Consider the following 23,077-nt stretch of genomic DNA (forward strand, 5'->3'; position numbering starts at 1 on the left):
GTCTTCTGCATCTCAGCAAAATGCTTTTCCCTCTGTCTAGCAAGGAGACACTGTGCCAGCACAGTATACCTCCCCGGACTTGTGTTCTAAATTCCCGACTTCTCGGCATCTCAGGAACTAACGGGAAGAGCAAGGTTTTCCATGGTGGGCTGGAACAGAACTAGCAACAAGCACAGCAAAGTTGTCCAAGAATACCTTGCATTCGAATGCTAATGCCAATACATGAGGCAGGCGAGTGGTAAGCCATGAACTTCTAGCAGTTAGAAAGCTGCGGACACAGTCCGGGTGTTGTGCGGCGTCACTCTTCGCATCCTAGAAGGTACCGCGCTCTCCGTCTCTCGGATGAGATCAAGCGGCTATTCGCGCAGAGAGCACTGTGCCGGTCTCTGAGCGCTCCGGAGCTCTCTTTCTGCCCAAAGATGCCTGGCAGCGGCACTTAACTTCGGACAGCTCCGTATCTCCCTATTCTGCATTTCTTGTCTTCTGCATCTCAGCAAAATGCATTTCCCTCTGTCTAGCAAGGAGACACTGTGCCAGCACAGTATACCTCCCCGGACTTGTGTTCTAAATTCCCGACTTCTCGGCATCTCAGAAACTAACGGGAAGAGCAAGGTTTTCCATGGTGGCCTAGGGCAGAACTAGCAACAAGCACAGCAAAGTCGTCCAAGAATACTTTGCATTCGAACGCTAATGCCAATACATGAGGCAGGCGAGTGGTAAGCCATGAACTTCTAGCAGTTAGAAAGCTGCGGACACAGTCCGGGTGTTGTGCAGCGTCACTCTTCGCATCCTAGAAGGTACCGCGCTCTCCGTCTCTCGGATGAGATCAAGCGGCTATTCGCGCAGAGAGCACTGTGCCGGTCTCTGTGCGCTCCGGAGCTCTCTTTCTGCCCAAAGACGCCTGGCAGCGGCACTTAACTTCGGACAGCTCCGTATCTCCCTATTCTGCATTTCTTGTCTTCTGCATCTCAGCAAAATGCTTTTCCCTCTGTCTAGCAAGGAGACACTGTGCCAGCACAGTATACCTCCCCGGACTTGTGTTCTAAATTCCCGACTTCTCGGCATCTCAGGAACTAACGGGAAGAGCAAGGTTATCCATGGTGGGCTGGAGCAGAACTAGCAAAAAGCACAGCAAAGTTGTCCAAGAATACCTTGCATTCGAATGCTAATGCCAATACATGAGGCAGGCGAGAGGTAAGCCATGAACTTCTAGCAGTTAGAAAGCTGCGGACACAGTCCGGGTGTTGTGCGGCTTCGCTCTTCGCATCCTAGAAGGTACCGCGCTCTCCGTCTTTCGGATGCGATCAAGCGGCTATTCGCGCAGAGAGCACTGTGCCGGTCTCTGTGCGCTCCGGAGCTCTCTTTCTGCCCAAAGACGCCGGGCAGCGGCACTTAACTTCGGACAGCTCCGTATCTCCCTATTCTGCATTTCTTGTCTTCTGCATCTCAGCAAAATGCTTTTCCACTCTGTCTAGCAAGGAGAAACTGTGCCAGCACAGTATACCTCCCCGGACTTGTGTTCTAAATTCCCGACTTCTCGGCATCTCAGAAACTAACGGGAAGAGCAAGGTTTTCCATGGTGGGCTGGAACAGAACTAGCAACAAGCACAGCAAAGTTGTCCAAGAATACCTTGCATTCGAACGCTAATGCCAATACATGAGGCAGGCGAGAGGTAAGCCATGAACTTCTAGCAGTTAGAAAGCTGCGGACACAGTCCGGGTGTTGTGCGGCTTCACTCTTCGCATCCTAGAAGGTACCGCGCTCTCCGTCTCTCGGATGCGATCAAGCGGCTATTCGCGCAGAGAGCACTGTGCCGGTCTCTGTGCGCTCCGGAGCTCTCTTTCTGCCCAAAGACGCCTGGCAGCGGCACTCAACTTCGGACAGCTCCGTATCTCCCTATTCTGCATTTCTTGTCTTCTGCATCTCAGCAAAATGCTTTTCCACTCTGTCTAGCAAGGAGAAACTGTGCCAGCACAGTATACCTCCCCGCACTTTTGTTCTAAATTCCCGACTTCTCGGCATCTCAGAAACTAACGGGAAGAGCAAGGTTTTCCATGGTGGGCTGGAACAGAACTAGCAACAAGCACAGCAAAGTTGTCCAAGAATACCTTGCATTCGAATGCTAATGCCAATACATGAGGCAGGCGAGTGGTAAGCCATGAACTTCTAGCAGTTAGAAAGCTGCGGACACTGTCCGGGTGTTGTGCGGCGTCACTCGCCGCATCCTAGAAGGTACCGCGCTCTCCGTCTCTCGGATGAGATCAAGCGGCTATTCGCGCAGAGAGCACTGTGCCGGTCTCTGTGCGCTCCGGAGCTCTCTTTCTGCCCAAAGACGCCTGGCAGCGGCACTTAACTTCGGACAGCTCCGTATCTCCCTATTCTGCATTTCTTGTCTTCTGCATCTCAGCAAAATGCTTTTCCCTCTGTCTAGCAAGGAGACACTGTGCCAGCACAGTATACCTCCCCGGACTTGTGTTCTAAATTCCCGACTTCTCGGCATCTCAGGAACTAACGGGAAGAGCAAGGTTTTCCATGGTGGGCTGGAACAGAACTAGCAACAAGCACAGCAAAGTTGTCCAAGAATACCTTGCATTCGAATGCTAATGCCAATACATAAGCAGGCGAGTGGTAAGCCATGAACTTCTAGCAGTTAGAAAGCTGCGGACACAGTCCGGGTGTTGTGCGGCGTCACTCTTCGCATCCTAGAAGGTACCGCGCTCTCCGTCTCTCGGATGAGATCAAGCGGCTATTCGCGCAGAGAGCACTGTGCCGGTCTCTGAGCGCTCCGGAGCTCTCTTTCTGCCCAAAGATGCCTGGCAGCGGCACTTAACTTCGGACAGCTCCGTATCTCCCTATTCTGCATTTCTTGTCTTCTGCATCTCAGCAAAATGCATTTCCCTCTGTCTAGCAAGGAGACACTGTGCCAGCACAGTATACCTCCCCGGACTTGTGTTCTAAATTCCCGACTTCTCGGCATCTCAGAAACTAACGGGAAGAGCAAGGTTTTCCATGGTGGCCTGGAACAGAACTAGCAACAAGCACAGCAAAGTTGTCCAAGAATACCTTGCATTCGAATGCTAATGCCAATACATGAGGCAGGTGAGTGGTAAGCCATGAACTTCTAGCAGTTAGAAAGCTGCGGACACAGTCCGGGTGTTGTGCGGCGTCACTCTTCGCATCCTAGAAGGTACCGCGCTCTCCGTCTCTCGGATGAGATCAAGCGGCTATTCGCGCAGAGAGCAGTGTGCCGGTCTCTGTGCGCTCCGGAGCTCTCTTTCTGCCCAAAGACGCCTGGCAGCGGCACTTAACTTCGGACAGCTCCGTATCTCCCTATTCTGCATTTCTTGTCTTCTGCATCTCAGCAAAATGCTTTTCCCTCTGTCTAGCAAGGAGACACTGTGCCAGCACAGTATACCTCCCCGGACTTGTGTTCTAAATTCCCGACTTCTCGGCATCTCAGGAACTAACGGGAAGAGCAAGGTTATCCATGGTGGGCTGGAGCAGAACTAGCAAAAAGCACAGCAAAGTTGTCCAAGAATACCTTGCATTCGAATGCTAATGCCAATACATGAGGCAGGCGAATGGTAAGCCATGAACTTCTAGCAGTTAGAAAGCTGCGGACACAGTCCGGGTGTTGTGCGGCTTCACTCTTCGCATCCTAGAAGGTACCGCGCTCTCCGTCTCTCGGATGCGATCAAGCGGCTATTCGCGCAGAGAGCACTGTGCCGGTCTCTGTGCGCTCCGGAGCTCTCTTTCTGCCCAAAGACGCCTGGCAGCGGCACTTAACTTCGGACAGCTCCGTATCTCCCTATTCTGCATTTCTTGTCTTCTGCATCTCAGCAAAATGCTTTTCCCTCTGTCTAGCAAGGAGACACTGTGCCAGCACAGTATACCTCCCCCGACTTGTGTTCTAAATTCCCGACTTCTCGGCATCTCAGGAACTAACGGGAAGAGCAAGGTTATCCATGGTGGGCTGGAGCAGAACTAGCAGAAAGCACTGCAATGTTGTCCAAGAATACCTTGCATTCGAATGCTAATGCCAATACATGAGGCAGGCGAGTGGTAAGCCATGAACTTCTAGCAGTTAGAAAGCTGCGGACACAGTCCGGGTGTTGTGCGGCTTCACTCTTCGCATCCTAGAAGGTACCGCGCTCTCCGTCTCTCGGATGCGATCAAGCGGCTATTCGCGCAGAGAGCACTGTGCCGGTCTCTGTGCGCTCCGGAGCTCTCTTTCTGCCCAAAGACGCCTGGCAGCGGCACTTAACTTCGGACAGCTCCGTATCTCCGTATTCTGCATTTCTTGTCTTCTGCATCTCAGCAAAATGCTCTTCCACTCTGTCTAGCAAGGAGAAACTGTGCCAGCACAGTATACCTCCCCGGACTTGTGTTCTAAATTCCCGACTTCTCGGCATCTCAGAAACTAACGGGAAGAGCAAGGTTATCCATGGTGGGCTGGGGCAGAACTAGCAACAAGCACAGCAAAGTCGTCCAAGAATACTTTGCATTCGAATGCTAATGCCAATACATGAGGCAGGCGAATGGTAAGCCATGAACTTCTAGCAGTTAGAAAGCTGCGGACACAGTCCGGGTGTTGTGCGGCTTCACTCTTCGCATCCTAGAAGGTACCGCGCTCTCCGTCTCTCGGATGCGATCAAGCGGCTATTCGCGCAGAGAGCACTGTGCCGGTCTCTGTGCGCTCCGGAGCTCTCTTTCTGCCCAAAGACGCCTGGCAGCGGCACTTAACTTCGGACAGCTCCGTATCTCCCTATTCTGCATTTCTTGTCTTCTGCATCTCAGCAAAATGCTTTTCCACTCTGTCTAGCAAGGAGAAACTGTGCCAGCACAGTATACCTCCCCGGACTTGTGTTCTAAATTCCCGACTTCTCGGCATCTCAGAAACTAACGGGAAGAGCAAGGTTTTCCATGGTGGGCTGGAACAGAACTAGCAACAAGCACAGCAAAGTTGTCCAAGAATACCTTGCATTCGAATGCTAATGCCAATACATGAGGCAGGCGAGTGGTAAGCCATGAACTTCTAGCAGTTAGAAAGCTGCGGACACAGTCCGGGTGTTGTGCGGCGTCACTCTTCGCATCCTAGAAGGTACCGCGCTCTCCGTCTCTCGGATGAGATCAAGCGGCTATTCGCGCAGAGAGCACTGTGCCGGTCTCTGTGCGCCCCGGAGCTCTCTTTCTGCCCAAAGACGCCTGGCAGCGGCACTTAACTTCGGACAGCTCCGTATCTCCCTATTCTGCATTTCTTGTCTTCTGCATCTCAGCAAAATGCTTTTCCCTCTGTCTAGCAAGGAGACACTGTGCCAGCACAGTATACCTCCCCGGACTTGTGTTCTAAATTCCCGACTTCTCGGCATCTCAGGAACTAACGGGAAGAGCAAGGTTATCCATGGTGGGCTGGGGCAGAACTAGCAACAAGCACAGCAAAGTCGTCCAAGAATACTTTGCATTCGAATGCTAATGCCAATACATGAGGCAGGCGAGTGGTAAGCCATGAACTTCTAGCAGTTAGAAAGCTGCGGACACAGTCCGGGTGTTGTGCGGCGTCACTCTTCACATCCTAGAAGGTACCGCGCTCTCCGTCTCTCGGATGCGATCAAGCGGCTATTCACGCAGAGAGCACTGTGCCAGTCTCTGTGCGCTCCGGAGCTCTCTTTCTGCCCAAAGACGCCTGGCAGCGGCACTTAACTTCGGACAGCTCCGAATCTCCCTATTCTGCATTTCTTGTCTTCTGCATCTCAGCAAAATGCTTTTCCACTCTGTCTAGCAAGGAGAAACTGTGCCAGCACAGTATACCTCCCCGGACTTTTGTTCTAAATTCCCGACTTCTCGGCATCTCAGAAACTAACGGGAAGAGCAAGGTTTTCCATGGTGGGCTGGAACAGAACTAGCAACAAGCACAGCAAAGTTGTCCAAGAATACCTTGCATTCGAATGCTAATGCCAATACATGAGGCAGGCGAGTGGTAAGCCATGAACGTCTAGCAGTTAGAAAGCTGCGGACACAGTCCGGGTGTTGTGCGGCGTCACTCTTCGCATCCTAGAAGGTACCGCGCTCTCCGTCTCTCGGATGAGATCAAGCGGCTATTCGCGCAGAGAGCAGTGTGCCGGTCTCTGTGCGCTCCGGCGCTCTCTTTCTGCCCAAAGACGCCTGGCAGCGGCACTTAACTTCGGACAGCTCCGTATCTCCCTATTCTGCATTTCTTGTCTTCTGCATCTCAGCAAAATGCTTTTCCCTCTGTCTAGCAAGGAGACACTGTGCCAGCACAGTATACCTCCCCGGACTTGTGTTCTAAATTCCCGACTTCTCGGCATCTCAGGGACTAACGGGAAGAGCAAGGTTATCCATGGTGGGCTGGAGCAGAACTAGCAAAAAGCACAGCAAAGTTGTCCAAGAATACCTTGCATTCGAATGCTAATGCCAATACATGAGGCAGGCGAATGGTAAGCCATGAACTTCTAGCAGTTAGAAAGCTGCGGACACAGTCCGGGTGTTGTGCGGCTTCACTCTTCGCATCCTAGAAGGTACCGCGCTCTCCGTCTCTCGGATGCGATCAAGCGGCTATTCGCGCAGAGAGCACTGTGCCGGTCTCTGTGCGCTCCGGAGCTCTCTTTCTGCCCAAAGACGCCTGGCAGCGGCACTTAACTTCGGACAGCTCCGTATCTCCCTATTCTGCATTTCTTGTCTTCTGCATCTCAGCAAAATGCTTTTCCCTCTGTCTAGCAAGGAGACACTGTGCCAGCACAGTATACCTCCCCCGACTTGTGTTCTAAATTCCCGACTTCTCGGCATCTCAGAAACTAACGGGAAGAGCAAGGTTATCCATGGTGGGCTGGGGCAGAACTAGCAACAAGCACAGCAAAGTCGTCCAAGAATACTTTGCATTCGAATGCTAATGCCAATACATGAGGCAGGCGAATGGTAAGCCATGAACTTCTAGCAGTTAGAAAGCTGCGGACACAGTCCGGGTGTTGTGCGGCTTCACTCTTCGCATCCTAGAAGGTACCGCGCTCTCCGTCTCTCGGATGCGATCAAGCGGCTATTCGCGCAGAGAGCACTGTGCCGGTCTCTGTGCGCTCCGGAGCTCTCTTTCTGCCCAAAGACGCCTGGCAGCGGCACTTAACTTCGGACAGCTCCGTATCTCCCTATTCTGCATTTCTTGTCTTCTGCATCTCAGCAAAATGCTCTTCCACTCTGTCTAGCAAGGAGAAACTGTGCCAGCACAGTATACCTCCCCGGACTTGTGTTCTAAATTCCCGACTTCTCGGCATCTCAGAAACTAACGGGAAGAGCAAGGTTTTCCATGGTGGGCTGGAACAGAACTAGCAACAAGCACAGCAATGTTGTCCAAGAATACCTTGCATTCGAATGCTAATGCCAATACATGAGGCAGGCGAGTGGTAAGCCATGAACTTCTAGCAGTTAGAAAGCTGCGGACACAGTCCGGGTGTTGTGCGGCGTCACTCTTCGCATCCTAGAAGGTACCGCGCTCTCCGTCTCTCGGATGAGATCAAGCGGCTATTCGCGCAGAGAGCACTGTGCCGGTCTCTGTGCGCCCCGGAGCTCTCTTTCTGCCCAAAGACGCCTGGCAGCGGCACTTAACTTCGGACAGCTCCGTATCTCCCTATTCTGCATTTCTTGTCTTCTGCATCTCAGCAAAATGCTTTTCCCTCTGTCTAGCAAGGAGACACTGTGCCAGCACAGTATACCTCAGCCGACTTGTGTTCTAAATTCCCGACTTCTCGGCATCTCAGGAACTAACGGGAAGAGCAAGGTTATCCATGGTGGGCTGGGGCAGAACTAGCAACAAGCACAGCAAAGTCGTCCAAGAATACTTTGCATTCGAATGCTAATGCCAATACATGAGGCAGGCGAGTGGTAAGCCATGAACTTCTAGCAGTTAGAAAGCTGCGGACACAGTCCGGGTGTTGTGCGGCGTCACTCTTCCCATCCTAGAAGGTACCGCGCTCTCCGTCTCTCGGATGCGATCAAGCGGCTATTCACGCAGAGAGCACTGTGCCGGTCTCTGTGTGCTCCGGAGCTCTCTTTCTGCCCAAAGACGCCTGGCAGCGGCACTTAACTTCGGACAGCTCCGAATCTCCCTATTCTGCATTTCTTGTCTTCTGCATCTCAGCAAAATGCTTTTCCACTCTGTCTAGCAAGGAGAAACTGTGCCAGCACAGTATACCTCCCCGGACTTTTGTTCTAAATTCCCGACTTCTCGGCATCTCAGAAACTAACGGGAAGAGCAAGGTTTTCCATGGTGGGCTGGAGCAGAACTAGCAAAAAGCACTGCAATGTTGTCCAAGAATACCTTGCATTCGAATGCTAATGCCAATACATGAGGCAGGCGAGTGGTAAGCCATGAACTTCTAGCAGTTAGAAAGCTGCGGACACAGTCCGGGTGTTGTGCGGCTTCACTCTTCGCATCCTAGAAGGTACCGCGCTCTCCGTCTCTCGGATGCGATCAAGCGGCTATTCGCGCAGAGAGCACTGTGCCGGTCTCTGTGCGCTCCGGAGCTCTCTTTCTGCCCAAAGACGCCTGGCAGCGGCACTTAACTTCGGACAGCTCCGTATCTCCGTATTCTGCATTTCTTGTCTTCTGCATCTCAGCAAAATGCTCTTCCACTCTGTCTAGCAAGGAGAAACTGTGCCAGCACAGTATACCTCCCCGGACTTGTGTTCTAAATTCCCGACTTCTCGGCATCTCAGAAACTAACGGGAAGAGCAAGGTTTTCCATGGTGGGCTGGAACAGAACTAGCAACAAGCACAGCAAAGTTGTCCAAGAATACCTTGCATTCGAATGCTAATGCCAATACATGAGGCAGGCGAGTGGTAAGCCATGAACTTCTAGCAGTTAGAAAGCTGCGGACACAGTCCGGGTGTTGTGCGGCGTCACTCTTCGCATCCTAGAAGGTACCGCGCTCTCCGTCTCTCGGATGAGATCAAGCGGCTATTCGCGCAGAGAGCACTGTGCCGGTCTCTGTGCGCCCCGGAGCTCTCTTTCTCCCCAAAGACGCCTGGCAGCGGCACTTAACTTCGGACAGCTCCGTATCTCCCTATTCTGCATTTCTTGTCTTCTGCATCTCAGCAAAATGCTTTTCCCTCTGTCTAGCAAGGAGACACTGTGCCAGCACAGTATACCTCCCCGGACTTTTGTTCTAAATTCCCGACTTCTCGGCATCTCAGAAACTAACGGGAAGAGCAAGGTTTTCCATGGTGGGCTGGAACAGAACTAGCAACAAGCACAGCAAAGTTGTCCAAGAATACCTTGCATTCGAATGCTAATGCCAATACATGAGGCAGGCGAGTGGTAAGCCATGAACTTCTAGCAGTTAGAAAGCTGCGGACACAGTCCGGGTGTTGTGCGGCGTCACTCTTCGCATCCTAGAAGGTACCGCGCTCTCCGTCTCTCGGATGAAATCAAGCGGCTATTCGCGCAGAGAGCAGTGTGCCGGTCTCTGTGCGCTCCGGAGCTCTCTTTCTGCCCAAAGACGCCTGGCAGCGGCACTTAACTTCGGACAGCTCCGTATCTCCCTATTCTGCATTTCTTGTCTTCTGCATCTCAGCAAAATGCTTTTCCCTCTGTCTAGCAAGGAGACACTGTGCCAGCACAGTATACCTCCCCGGACTTGTGTTCTAAATTCCCGACTTCTCGGCATCTCAGAAACTAACGGGAAGAGCAAGGTTTTCCATGGTGGGCTGGAACAGAACTAGCAACAAGCACAGCAAAGTTGTCCAAGAATACCTTGCATTCGAATGCTAATGCCAATACATGAGGCAGGCGAGTGGTAAGCCATGAACTTCTAGCAGTTAGAAAGCTGCGGACACAGTCCGGGTGTTGTGCGGCGTCACTCTTCGCATCCTAGAAGGTACCGCGCTCTCCGTCTCTCGGATGAAATCAAGCGGCTATTCGCGCAGAGAGCAGTGTGCCGGTCTCTGTGCGCTCCGGAGCTCTCTTTCTGCCCAAAGACGCCTGGCAGCGGCACTTAACTTCGGACAGCTCCGTATCTCCCTATTCTGCATTTCTTGTCTTCTGCATCTCAGCAAAATGCTTTTCCCTCTGTCTAGCAAGGAGACACTGTGCCAGCACAGTATACCTCCCCGGACTTGTGTTCTAAATTCCCGACTTCTCGGCATCTCAGGAACTAACGGGAAGAGCAAGGTTATCCATGGTGGGCTGGAGCAGAACTAGCAAAAAGCACTGCAATGTTGTCCAAGAATACCTTGCATTCGAATGCTAATGCCAATACATGAGGCAGGCGAGTGGTAAGCCATGAACTTCTAGCAGTTAGAAAGCTGCGGACACAGTCCGGGTGTTGTGCGGCTTCACTCTTCGCATCCTAGAAGGTACCGCGCTCTCCGTCTCTCGGATGCGATCAAGCGGCTATTCGCGCAGAGAGCACTGTGCCGGTCTCTGTGCGCTCCGGAGCTCTCTTTCTGCCCAAAGACGCCTGGCAGCGGCACTTAACTTCGGACAGCTCCGTATCTCCGTATTCTGCATTTCTTGTCTTCTGCATCTCAGCAAAATGCTCTTCCACTCTGTCTAGCAAGGAGAAACTGTGCCAGCACAGTATACCTCCCCGGACTTGTGTTCTAAATTCCCGACTTCTCGGCATCTCAGAAACTAACGGGAAGAGCAAGGTTTTCCATGGTGGGCTGGAACAGAACTAGCAACAAGCACAGCAAAGTTGTCCAAGAATACCTTGCATTCGAATGCTAATGCCAATACATGAGGCAGGCGAGTGGTAAGCCATGAACTTCTAGCAGTTAGAAAGCTGCGGACACAGTCCGGGTGTTGTGCGGCTTCACTCTTCGCATCCTAGAAGGTACCGCGCTCTCCGTCTCTCGGATGCGATCAAGCGGCTATTCGTGCAGAGAGCACTGTGCCGGTCTCTGTGCGCTCCGGAGCTCTCTTTCTGCCCAAAGACGCCTGGCAGCGGCACTTAACTTCGGACAGCTCCGTATCTCCGTATTCTGCATTTCTTGTCTTCTGCATCTCAGCAAAATGCTTTTCCACTCTGTCTAGCAAGGAGAAACTGTGCCAGCACAGTATACCTCCCCGGACTTGTGTTCTAAATTCCCGACTTCTCGGCATCTCAGAAACTAACGGGAAGAGCAAGGTTTTCCATGGTGGGCTGGAACAGAACTAGCAACAAGCACAGCAAAGTTGTCCAAGAATACCTTGCATTCGAATGCTAATGCCAATACATGAGGCAGGCGAGTGGTAAGCCATGAACTTCTAACAGTTAGAAAGCTGCGGACACAGTCCGGGTGTTGTGCGGCGTCACTCTTCGCATCCTAGAAGGTACCGCGCTCTCCGTCTCTCGGATGAGATCAAGCGGCTATTCGCGCAGAGAGCACTGTGCCGGTCTCTGTGCGCCCCGGAGCTCTCTTTCTGCCCAAAGACGCCTGGCAGCGGCACTTAACTTCGGACAGCTCCGTATCTCCCTATTCTGCATTTCTTGTCTTCTGCATCTCAGCAAAATGCTTTTCCCTCTGTCTAGCAAGGAGACACTGTGCCAGCACAGTATACCTCCCCGGACTTGTGTTCTAAATTCCCGACTTCTCGGCATCTCAGGAACTAAGGGGAAGAGCAAGGTTATCCATGGTGGGCTGGGGCAGAACGAGCAACAAGCACAGCAAAGTCGTCCAAGAATACTTTGCATTCGAATGCTAATGCCAATACATGAGGCAGGCGAGTGGTAAGCCATGAACTTCTAGCAGTTAGAAAGCTGCGGACACAGTCCGGGTGTTGTGCGGCGTCACTCTTCACATCCTAGAAGGTACCGCGCTCTCCGTCTCTCGGATGCGATCAAGCGGCTATTCACGCAGAGAGCACTGTGCCGGTCTCTGTGTGCTCCGGAGCTCTCTTTCTGCCCAAAGACGCCTGGCAGCGGCACTTAACTTCGGACAGCTCCGAATCTCCCTATTCTGCATTTCTTGTCTTCTGCATCTCAGCAAAATGCTTTTCCACTCTGTCTAGCAAGGAGAAACTGTGCCAGCACAGTATACCTCCCCGGACTTTTGTTCTAAATTCCCGACTTCTCGGCATCTCAGAAACTAACGGGAAGAGCAAGGTTTTCCATGGTGGGCTGGAACAGAACTAGCAACAAGCACAGCAAAGTTGTCCAAGAATACCTTGCATTCGAATGCTAATGCCAATACATGAGGCAGGCGAGTGGTAAGCCATGAACTTCTAGCAGTTAGAAAGCTGCGGACACAGTCCGGGTGTTGTGCGGCGTCACTCTTCGCATCCTAGAAGGTACCGCGCTCTCCGTCTCTCGGATGAAATCAAGCGGCTATTCGCGCAGAGAGCAGTGTGCCGGTCTCTGTGCGCTCCGGAGCTCTCTTTCTGCCCAAAGACGCCTGGCAGCGGCACTTAACTTCGGACAGCTCCGTATCTCCCTATTCTGCATTTCTTGTCTTCTGCATCTCAGCAAAATGCTTTTCCCTCTGTCTAGCAAGGAGACACTGTGCCAGCACAGTATACCTCCCCGGACTTGTGTTCTAAATTCCCGACTTCTCGGCATCTCAGAAACTAACGGGAAGAGCAAGGTTTTCCATGGTGGGCTGGAACAGAACTAGCAACAAGCACAGCAAAGTTGTCCAAGAATACCTTGCATTCGAATGCTAATGCCAATACATGAGGCAGGCGAGTGGTAAGCCATGAACTTCTAGCAGTTAGAAAGCTGCGGACACAGTCCGGGTGTTGTGCGGCGTCACTCTTCGCATCCTAGAAGGTACCGCGCTCTCCGTCTCTCGGATGAAATCAAGCGGCTATTCGCGCAGAGAGCAGTGTGCCGGTCTCTGTGCGCTCCGGAGCTCTCTTTCTGCCCAAAGACGCCTGGCAGCGGCACTTAACTTCGGACAGCTCCGTATCTCCCTATTCTGCATTTCTTGTCTTCTGCATCTCAGCAAAATGCTTTTCCCTCTGTCTAGCAAGGAGACACTGTGCCAGCACAGTATACCTCCCCGGACTTGTGTTCTAAATTCCCGACTTCTCGGCATCTCAGGAACTAACGGGAAGAGCAAGGTTATCCATGGTGGGCTGGAGCAGAACTAGCAAAAAGCACTGCAATGTTGTCCAAGAATACCTTGCATTCGAATGCTAATGCCAATACATGAGGCAGGCGAGTGGTAAGCCATGAACTTCTAGCAGTTAGAAAGCTGCGGACACAGTCCGGGTGTTGTGCGGCTTCACTCTTCGCATCCTAGAAGGTACCGCGCTCTCCGTCTCTCGGATGCGATCAAGCGGCTATTCGCGCAGAGAGCACTGTGCCGGTCTCTGTGCGCTCCGGAGCTCTCTTTCTGCCCAAAGACGCCTGGCAGCGGCACTTAACTTCGGACAGCTCCGTATCTCCGTATTCTGCATTTCTTGTCTTCTGCATCTCAGCAAAATGCTCTTCCACTCTGTCTAGCAAGGAGAAACTGTGCCAGCACAGTATACCTCCCCGGACTTGTGTTCTAAATTCCCGACTTCTCGGCATCTCAGAAACTAACGGGAAGAGCAAGGTTTTCCATGGTGGGCTGGAACAGAACTAGCAACAAGCACAGCAAAGTTGTCCAAGAATACCTTGCATTCGAATGCTAATGCCAATACATGAGGCAGGCGAGTGGTAAGCCATGAACTTCTAGCAGTTAGAAAGCTGCGGACACAGTCCGGGTGTTGTGCGGCTTCACTCTTCGCATCCTAGAAGGTACCGCGCTCTCCGTCTCTCGGATGCGATCAAGCGGCTATTCGTGCAGAGAGCACTGTGCCGGTCTCTGTGCGCTCCGGAGCTCTCTTTCTGCCCAAAGACGCCTGGCAGCGGCACTTAACTTCGGACAGCTCCGTATCTCCGTATTCTGCATTTCTTGTCTTCTGCATCTCAGCAAAATGCTTTTCCACTCTGTCTAGCAAGGAGAAACTGTGCCAGCACAGTATACCTCCCCGGACTTGTGTTCTAAATTCCCGACTTCTCGGCATCTCAGAAACTAACGGGAAGAGCAAGGTTTTCCATGGTGGGCTGGAACAGAACTAGCAACAAGCACAGCAAAGTTGTCCAAGAATACCTTGCATTCGAATGCTAATGCCAATACATGAGGCAGGCGAGTGGTAAGCCATGAACTTCTAACAGTTAGAAAGCTGCGGACACAGTCCGGGTGTTGTGCGGCGTCACTCTTCGCATCCTAGAAGGTACCGCGCTCTCCGTCTCTCGGATGAGATCAAGCGGCTATTCGCGCAGAGAGCACTGTGCCGGTCTCTGTGCGCCCCGGAGCTCTCTTTCTGCCCAAAGACGCCTGGCAGCGGCACTTAACTTCGGACAGCTCCGTATCTCCCTATTCTGCATTTCTTGTCTTCTGCATCTCAGCAAAATGCTTTTCCCTCTGTCTAGCAAGGAGACACTGTGCCAGCACAGTATACCTCCCCGGACTTGTGTTCTAAATTCCCGACTTCTCGGCATCTCAGGAACTAAGGGGAAGAGCAAGGTTATCCATGGTGGGCTGGGGCAGAACGAGCAACAAGCACAGCAAAGTCGTCCAAGAATACTTTGCATTCGAATGCTAATGCCAATACATGAGGCAGGCGAGTGGTAAGCCATGAACTTCTAGCAGTTAGAAAGCTGCGGACACAGTCCGGGTGTTGTGCGGCGTCACTCTTCACATCCTAGAAGGTACCGCGCTCTCCGTCTCTCGGATGCGATCAAGCGGCTATTCACGCAGAGAGCACTGTGCCGGTCTCTGTGTGCTCCGGAGCTCTCTTTCTGCCCAAAGACGCCTGGCAGCGGCACTTAACTTCGGACAGCTCCGAATCTCCCTATTCTGCATTTCTTGTCTTCTGCATCTCAGCAAAATGCTTTTCCACTCTGTCTAGCAAGGAGAAACTGTGCCAGCACAGTATACCTCCCCGGACTTTTGTTCTAAATTCCCGACTTCTCGGCATCTCAGAAACTAACGGGAAGAGCAAGGTTTTCCATGGTGGGCTGGAACAGAACTAGCAACAAGCACAGCAAAGTTGTCCAAGAATACCTTGCATTCGAATGCTAATGCCAATACATGAGGCAGGCGAGTGGTAAGCCATGAACTTCTAGCAGTTAGAAAGCTGCGGACACAGTCCGGGTGTTGTGCGGCGTCACTCTTCGCATCCTAGAAGGTACCGCGCTCTCCGTCTCTCGGATGAGATCAAGCGGCTATTCGCGCAGAGAGCAGTGTGCCGGTCTCTGTGCGCTCCGGCGCTCTCTTTCTGCCCAAAGACGCCTGGCAGCGGCACTTAACTTCGGACAGCTCCGTATCTCCCTATTCTGCATTTCTTGTCTTCTGCATCTCAGCAAAATGCTTTTCCAATCTGTCTAGCAAGGAGACACTGTGCCAGCACAGTATACCTCCCCGGACTTGTGTTCTAAATTCCCGACTTCTCGGCATCTCAGGAACTAACGGGAAGAGCAAGGTTATCCATGGTGGGCTGGAGCAGAACTAGCAAAAAGCACAGCAAAGTTGTCCAAGAATACCTTGCATTCGAATGCTAATGCAAATACATGAGGCAGGCGAATGGTAAGCCATGAACTTCTAGCAGTTAGAAAGCTGCGGACACAGTCCGGGTGTTGTGCGGCTTCACTCTTCGCATCCTAGAAGGTACCGCGCTCTCCGTCTCTCGGATGCGATCAAGCGGCTATTCGCGCAGAGAGCACTGTGCCGGTCTCTGTGCGCTCCAGAGCTCTCTTTCTGCCCAAAGACGCCTGGCAGCGGCACTTAACTTCGGACAGCTCCGTATCTCCCTATTCTGCATTTCTTGTCTTCTGCATCTCAGCAAAATGCTCTTCCACTCTGTCTAGCAAGGAGAAACTGTGCCAGCACAGTATACCTCCCCGGACTTGTGTTCTAAATTCCCGACTTCTCGGCATCTCAGAAACTAACGGGAAGAGCAAGGTTTTCCATGGTGGGCTGGAACAGAACTAGCAACAAGCACAGCAAAGTTGTCCAAGAATACCTTGCATTCGAATGCTAATGCCAATACATGAGGCAGGCGAGTGGTAAGCCATGAACTTCTAGCAGTTAGAAAGCTGCGGACACAGTCCGGGTGTTGTGCGGCGTCACTCTTCGCATCCTAGAAGGTACCGCGCTCTCCGTCTCTCGGATGAGATCAAGCAGCTATTCGCGCAGAGAGCACTGTGCCGGTCTCTGTGCGCCCCGGAGCTCTCTTTCTGCCCAAAGACGCCTGGCAGCGGCACTTAACTTCGGACAGCTCCGTATCTCCCTATTCTGCATTTCTTGTCTTCTGCATCTCAGCAAAATTCTTTTCCCTCTGTCTAGCAAGGAGAAACTGTGCCAGCACAGTATACCTCCCCGGACTTGTGTTCTAAATTCCCGACTTCTCGGCATCTCAGGAACTAACGGGAAGAGCAAGGTTATCCATGGTGGGCTGGGGCAGAACTAGCAACAAGCACAGCAAAGTCGTCCAAGAATACCTTGCATTCGAATGCTAATGCCAATACATGAGGCAGGCGAGTGGTAAGCCATGAACTTCTAGCAGTTAGAAAGCTGCGGACACAGTCCGGGTGTTGTGCGGCGTCACTCTTCACATCCTAGAAGGTACCGCGCTCTCCGTCTCTCGGATGCGATCAAGCGGCTATTCGCGCAGAGAGCAGTGTGCCGGTCTCTGTGCGCACAGGAGCTCTCTTTCTGCCCAAAGACGCCTGGCAGCGGCACTTAACTTCGGACAGCTCCGTATCTCCCTATTCTGCATTTCTTGTCTTCTGCATCTCAGCAAAATGCTTTTCCCTCTGTCTAGCAAGGAGACACTGTGCCAGCACAGTATACCTCCCCGGACTTGTGTTCTAAATTCCCGACTTCTCGGCATCTCAGGAACTAACGGGAAGAGCAAGGTTATCCATGGTGGGCTGGAGCAGAACTAGCAAAAAGCACAGCAAAGTTGTCCAAGAATACCTTGCATTCGAATGCTAATGCCAATACATGAGGCAGGCGAATGGTAAGCCATGAACTTCTAGCAGTTAGAAAGCTGCGGACACAGTCCGGGTGTTGTGCGGCTTCACTCTTCGCATCCTAGAAGGTACCGCGCTCTCCGTCTCTCGGATGCGATCAAGCGGCTATTCGCGCAGAGAGCACTGTGCCGGTCTCTGTGCGCTCCGGAGCTCTCTTTCTGCCCAAAGACGCCTGGCAGCGGCACTTAACTTCGGACAGCTCCGTATCTCCCTATTCTGCATTTCTTGTCTTCTGCATCTCAGCAAAATGCTTTTCCCTCTGTCTAGCAAGGAGACACTGTGCCAGCACAGTATACCTCCCCGGACTTGTGTTCTAAATTCCCGACTTCTCGGCATCTCAGAAACTAACGGGAAGAGCAAGGTTTTCCATGGTGGGCTGGAACAGAACTAGCAACAAGCACAGCAAAGTTGTCCAAGAATACCTTGCATTCGAATGCTAATGCCAATACATGAGGCAGGCGAGTGGTAAGCCATGAACTTCTAGCAGTTAGAAAGCTGCGGACACAGTCCGGGTGTTGTGCGGCGTCACTCTTCGCATCCTAGAAGGTACCGCGCTCTCCGTCTCTCGGATGAGATCAAGCGGCTATTCGCGCAGAGAGCACTGTGCCGGTCTCTGTGCGCCCCGGAGCTCTCTTTCTCCCCAAAGACGCCTGGCAGCGGCACTTAACTTCGGACAGCTCCGTATCTCCCTATTCTGCATTTCTTGTCTTCTGCATCTCAGCAAAATGCTTTTCCCTCTGTCTAGCAAGGAGACACTGTGCCAGCACAGTATACCTCCCCGGACTTGTGTTCTAAATTCCCGACTTCTCGGCATCTCAGGAACTAACGGGAAGAGCAAGGTTATCCATGGTGGGCTGGGGCAGAACTAGCAACAAGCACAGCAAAGTCGTAAAAGAATACTTTGCATTCGAATGCTAATGCCAATACATGAGGCAGGCGAGCGGTAAGCCATGAACATCTAGCAGTTAGAAAGCTGCGGACACAGTCCGGGTGTTGTGCGGCTTCACTCTTCACATCCTAGAAGGTACCGCGCTCTCCGTCTCTCGGATGAGATCAAGCGGCTATTCGCGCAGAGAGCAGTGTGCCGGTCTCTGTGCGCTCCGGCGCTCTCTTTCTGCCCAAAGACGCCTGGCAGCGGCACTTAACTTCGGACAGCTCCGTATCTCCCTATTCTGCATTTCTTGTCTTCTGCATCTCAGCAAAATGCTTTTCCCTCTGTCTAGCAAGGAGACACTGTGCCAGCACAGTATACCTCCCCGGACTTGTGTTCTAAATTCCCGACTTCTCGGCATCTCAGGAACTAAGGGGAAGAGCAAGGTTATCCATGGTGGGCTGGGGCAGAACGAGCAACAAGCACAGCAAAGTCGTCCAAGAATACTTTGCATTCGAATGCTAATGCCAATACATGAGGCAGGCGAGTGGTAAGCCATGAACTTCTAGCAGTTAGAAAGCTGCGGACACAGTCCGGGTGTTGTGCGGCGTCACTCTTCACATCCTAGAAGGTACCGCGCTCTCCGTCTCTCGGATGCGATCAAGCGGCTATTCACGCAGAGAGCACTGTGCCGGTCTCTGTGTGCTCCGGAGCTCTCTTTCTGCCCAAAGACGCCTGGCAGCGGCACTTAACTTCGGACAGCTCCGAATCTCCCTATTCTGCATTTCTTGTCTTCTGCATCTCAGCAAAATGCTTTTCCACTCTGTCTAGCAAGGAGAAACTGTGCCAGCACAGTATACCTCCCCGGACTTTTGTTCTAAATTCCCGACTTCTCGGCATCTCAGAAACTAACGGGAAGAGCAAGGTTTTCCATGGTGGGCTGGAACAGAACTAGCAACAAGCACAGCAAAGTTGTCCAAGAATACCTTGCATTCGAATGCTAATGCCAATACATGAGGCAGGCGAGTGGTAAGCCATGAACTTCTAGCAGTTAGAAAGCTGCGGACACAGTCCGGGTGTTGTGCGGCGTCACTCTTCGCATCCTAGAAGGTACCGCGCTCTCCGTCTCTCGGATGAGATCAAGCGGCTATTCGCGCAGAGAGCAGTGTGCCGGTCTCTGTGCGCTCCGGCGCTCTCTTTCTGCCCAAAGACGCCTGGCAGCGGCACTTAACTTCGGACAGCTCCGTATCTCCCTATTCTGCATTTCTTGTCTTCTGCATCTCAGCAAAATGCTTTTCCAATCTGTCTAGCAAGGAGACACTGTGCCAGCACAGTATACCTCCCCGGACTTGTGTTCTAAATTCCCGACTTCTCGGCATCTCAGGAACTAACGGGAAGAGCAAGGTTATCCATGGTGGGCTGGAGCAGAACTAGCAAAAAGCACAGCAAAGTTGTCCAAGAATACCTTGCATTCGAATGCTAATGCAAATACATGAGGCAGGCGAATGGTAAGCCATGAACTTCTAGCAGTTAGAAAGCTGCGGACACAGTCCGGGTGTTGTGCGGCTTCACTCTTCGCATCCTAGAAGGTACCGCGCTCTCCGTCTCTCGGATGCGATCAAGCGGCTATTCGCGCAGAGAGCACTGTGCCGGTCTCTGTGCGCTCCAGAGCTCTCTTTCTGCCCAAAGACGCCTGGCAGCGGCACTTAACTTCGGACAGCTCCGTATCTCCCTATTCTGCATTTCTTGTCTTCTGCATCTCAGCAAAATGCTCTTCCACTCTGTCTAGCAAGGAGAAACTGTGCCAGCACAGTATACCTCCCCGGACTTGTGTTCTAAATTCCCGACTTCTCGGCATCTCAGAAACTAACGGGAAGAGCAAGGTTTTCCATGGTGGGCTGGAACAGAACTAGCAACAAGCACAGCAAAGTTGTCCAAGAATACCTTGCATTCGAATGCTAATGCCAATACATGAGGCAGGCGAGTGGTAAGCCATGAACTTCTAGCAGTTAGAAAGCTGCGGACACAGTCCGGGTGTTGTGCGGCGTCACTCTTCGCATCCTAGAAGGTACCGCGCTCTCCGTCTCTCGGATGAGATCAAGCAGCTATTCGCGCAGAGAGCACTGTGCCGGTCTCTGTGCGCCCCGGAGCTCTCTTTCTGCCCAAAGACGCCTGGCAGCGGCACTTAACTTCGGACAGCTCCGTATCTCCCTATTCTGCATTTCTTGTCTTCTGCATCTCAGCAAAATTCTTTTCCCTCTGTCTAGCAAGGAGAAACTGTGCCAGCACAGTATACCTCCCCGGACTTGTGTTCTAAATTCCCGACTTCTCGGCATCTCAGGAACTAACGGGAAGAGCAAGGTTATCCATGGTGGGCTGGGGCAGAACTAGCAACAAGCACAGCAAAGTCGTCCAAGAATACCTTGCATTCGAATGCTAATGCCAATACATGAGGCAGGCGAGTGGTAAGCCATGAACTTCTAGCAGTTAGAAAGCTGCGGACACAGTCCGGGTGTTGTGCGGCGTCACTCTTCACATCCTAGAAGGTACCGCGCTCTCCGTCTCTCGGATGCGATCAAGCGGCTATTCGCGCAGAGAGCAGTGTGCCGGTCTCTGTGCGCACAGGAGCTCTCTTTCTGCCCAAAGACGCCTGGCAGCGGCACTTAACTTCGGACAGCTCCGTATCTCCCTATTCTGCATTTCTTGTCTTCTGCATCTCAGCAAAATGCTTTTCCCTCTGTCTAGCAAGGAGACACTGTGCCAGCACAGTATACCTCCCCGGACTTGTGTTCTAAATTCCCGACTTCTCGGCATCTCAGGAACTAACGGGAAGAGCAAGGTTATCCATGGTGGGCTGGAGCAGAACTAGCAAAAAGCACAGCAAAGTTGTCCAAGAATACCTTGCATTCGAATGCTAATGCCAATACATGAGGCAGGCGAATGGTAAGCCATGAACTTCTAGCAGTTAGAAAGCTGCGGACACAGTCCGGGTGTTGTGCGGCTTCACTCTTCGCATCCTAGAAGGTACCGCGCTCTCCGTCTCTCGGATGCGATCAAGCGGCTATTCGCGCAGAGAGCACTGTGCCGGTCTCTGTGCGCTCCGGAGCTCTCTTTCTGCCCAAAGACGCCTGGCAGCGGCACTTAACTTCGGACAGCTCCGTATCTCCCTATTCTGCATTTCTTGTCTTCTGCATCTCAGCAAAATGCTTTTCCCTCTGTCTAGCAAGGAGACACTGTGCCAGCACAGTATACCTCCCCGGACTTGTGTTCTAAATTCCCGACTTCTCGGCATCTCAGAAACTAACGGGAAGAGCAAGGTTTTCCATGGTGGGCTGGAACAGAACTAGCAACAAGCACAGCAAAGTTGTCCAAGAATACCTTGCATTCGAATGCTAATGCCAATACATGAGGCAGGCGAGTGGTAAGCCATGAACTTCTAGCAGTTAGAAAGCTGCGGACACAGTCCGGGTGTTGTGCGGCGTCACTCTTCGCATCCTAGAAGGTACCGCGCTCTCCGTCTCTCGGATGAGATCAAGCGGCTATTCGCGCAGAGAGCACTGTGCCGGTCTCTGTGCGCCCCGGAGCTCTCTTTCTCCCCAAAGACGCCTGGCAGCGGCACTTAACTTCGGACAGCTCCGTATCTCCCTATTCTGCATTTCTTGTCTTCTGCATCTCAGCAAAATGCTTTTCCCTCTGTCTAGCAAGGAGACACTGTGCCAGCACAGTATACCTCCCCGGACTTGTGTTCTAAATTCCCGACTTCTCGGCATCTCAGGAACTAACGGGAAGAGCAAGGTTATCCATGGTGGGCTGGGGCAGAACTAGCAACAAGCACAGCAAAGTCGTAAAAGAATACTTTGCATTCGAATGCTAATGCCAATACATGAGGCAGGCGAGCGGTAAGCCATGAACATCTAGCAGTTAGAAAGCTGCGGACACAGTCCGGGTGTTGTGCGGCTTCACTCTTCACATCCTAGAAGGTACCGCGCTCTCCGTCTCTCGGATGAGATCAAGCGGCTATTCGCGCAGAGAGCAGTGTGCCGGTCTCTGTGCGCTCCGGCGCTCTCTTTCTGCCCAAAGACGCCTGGCAGCGGCACTTAACTTCGGACAGCTCCGTATCTCCCTATTCTGCATTTCTTGTCTTCTGCAGCTCAGCAAAATGCTTTTCCAATCTGTCTAGCAAGGAGACACTGTGCCAGCACAGTATACCTCCCCGGACTTGTGTTCTAAATTCCCGACTTCTCGGCATCTCAGGAACTAACGGGAAGAGCAAGGTTATCCATGGTGGGCTGGAGCAGAACTAGCAAAAAGCACAGCAAAGTTGTCCAAGAATACCTTGCATTCGAATGCTAATGCAAATACATGAGGCAGGCGAATGGTAAGCCATGAACTTCTAGCAGTTAGAAAGCTGCGGACACAGTCCGGGTGTTGTGCGGCTTCACTCTTCGCATCCTAGAAGGTACCGCGCTCTCCGTCTCTCGGATGCGATCAAGCGGCTATTCGCGCAGAGAGCACTGTGCCGGTCTCTGTGCGCTCCGGAGCTCTCTTTCTGCCCAAAGACGCCTGGCAGCGGCACTTAACTTCGGACAGCTCCGTATCTCCCTATTCTGCATTTCTTGTCTTCTGCATCTCAGCAAAATGCTTTTCCCTCTGTCTAGCAAGGAGACACTGTGCCAGCACAGTATACCTCCCCCGACTTGTGTTCTAAATTCCCGACTTCTCGGCATCTCAGAAACTAACGGGAAGGGCAAGGTTATCCATGGTGGGCTGGGGCAGAACTAGCAACAAGCACAGCAAAGTCGTCCAAGAATACTTTGCATTCGAATGCTAATGCCAATACATGAGGCAGGCGAATGGTAAGCCATGAACTTCTAGCAGTTAGAAAGCTGCGCACACAGTCCGGGTGTTGTGCGGCTTCACTCTTCGCATCCTAGAAGGTACCGCGTTCTCCGTCTCTCGGATGCGATCAAGCGGCTATTCGCGCAGAGAGCACTGTGCCGGTCTCTGTGCGCTCCAGAGCTCTCTTTCTGCCCAAAGACGCCTGGCAGCGGCACTTAACTTCGGACAGCTCCGTATCTCCCTATTCTGCATTTCTTGTCTTCTGCATCTCAGCAAAATGCTCTTCCACTCTGTCTAGCAAGGAGAAACTGTGCCAGCACAGTATACCTCCCCGGACTTGTGTTCTAAATTCCCGACTTCTCGGCATCTCA

This window comes from Passer domesticus, chromosome W, assembly GCF_036417665.1.
Source record: "Passer domesticus isolate bPasDom1 chromosome W, bPasDom1.hap1, whole genome shotgun sequence".
In the NCBI taxonomy this organism is placed as follows: Eukaryota; Metazoa; Chordata; class Aves; order Passeriformes; family Passeridae; genus Passer; species Passer domesticus.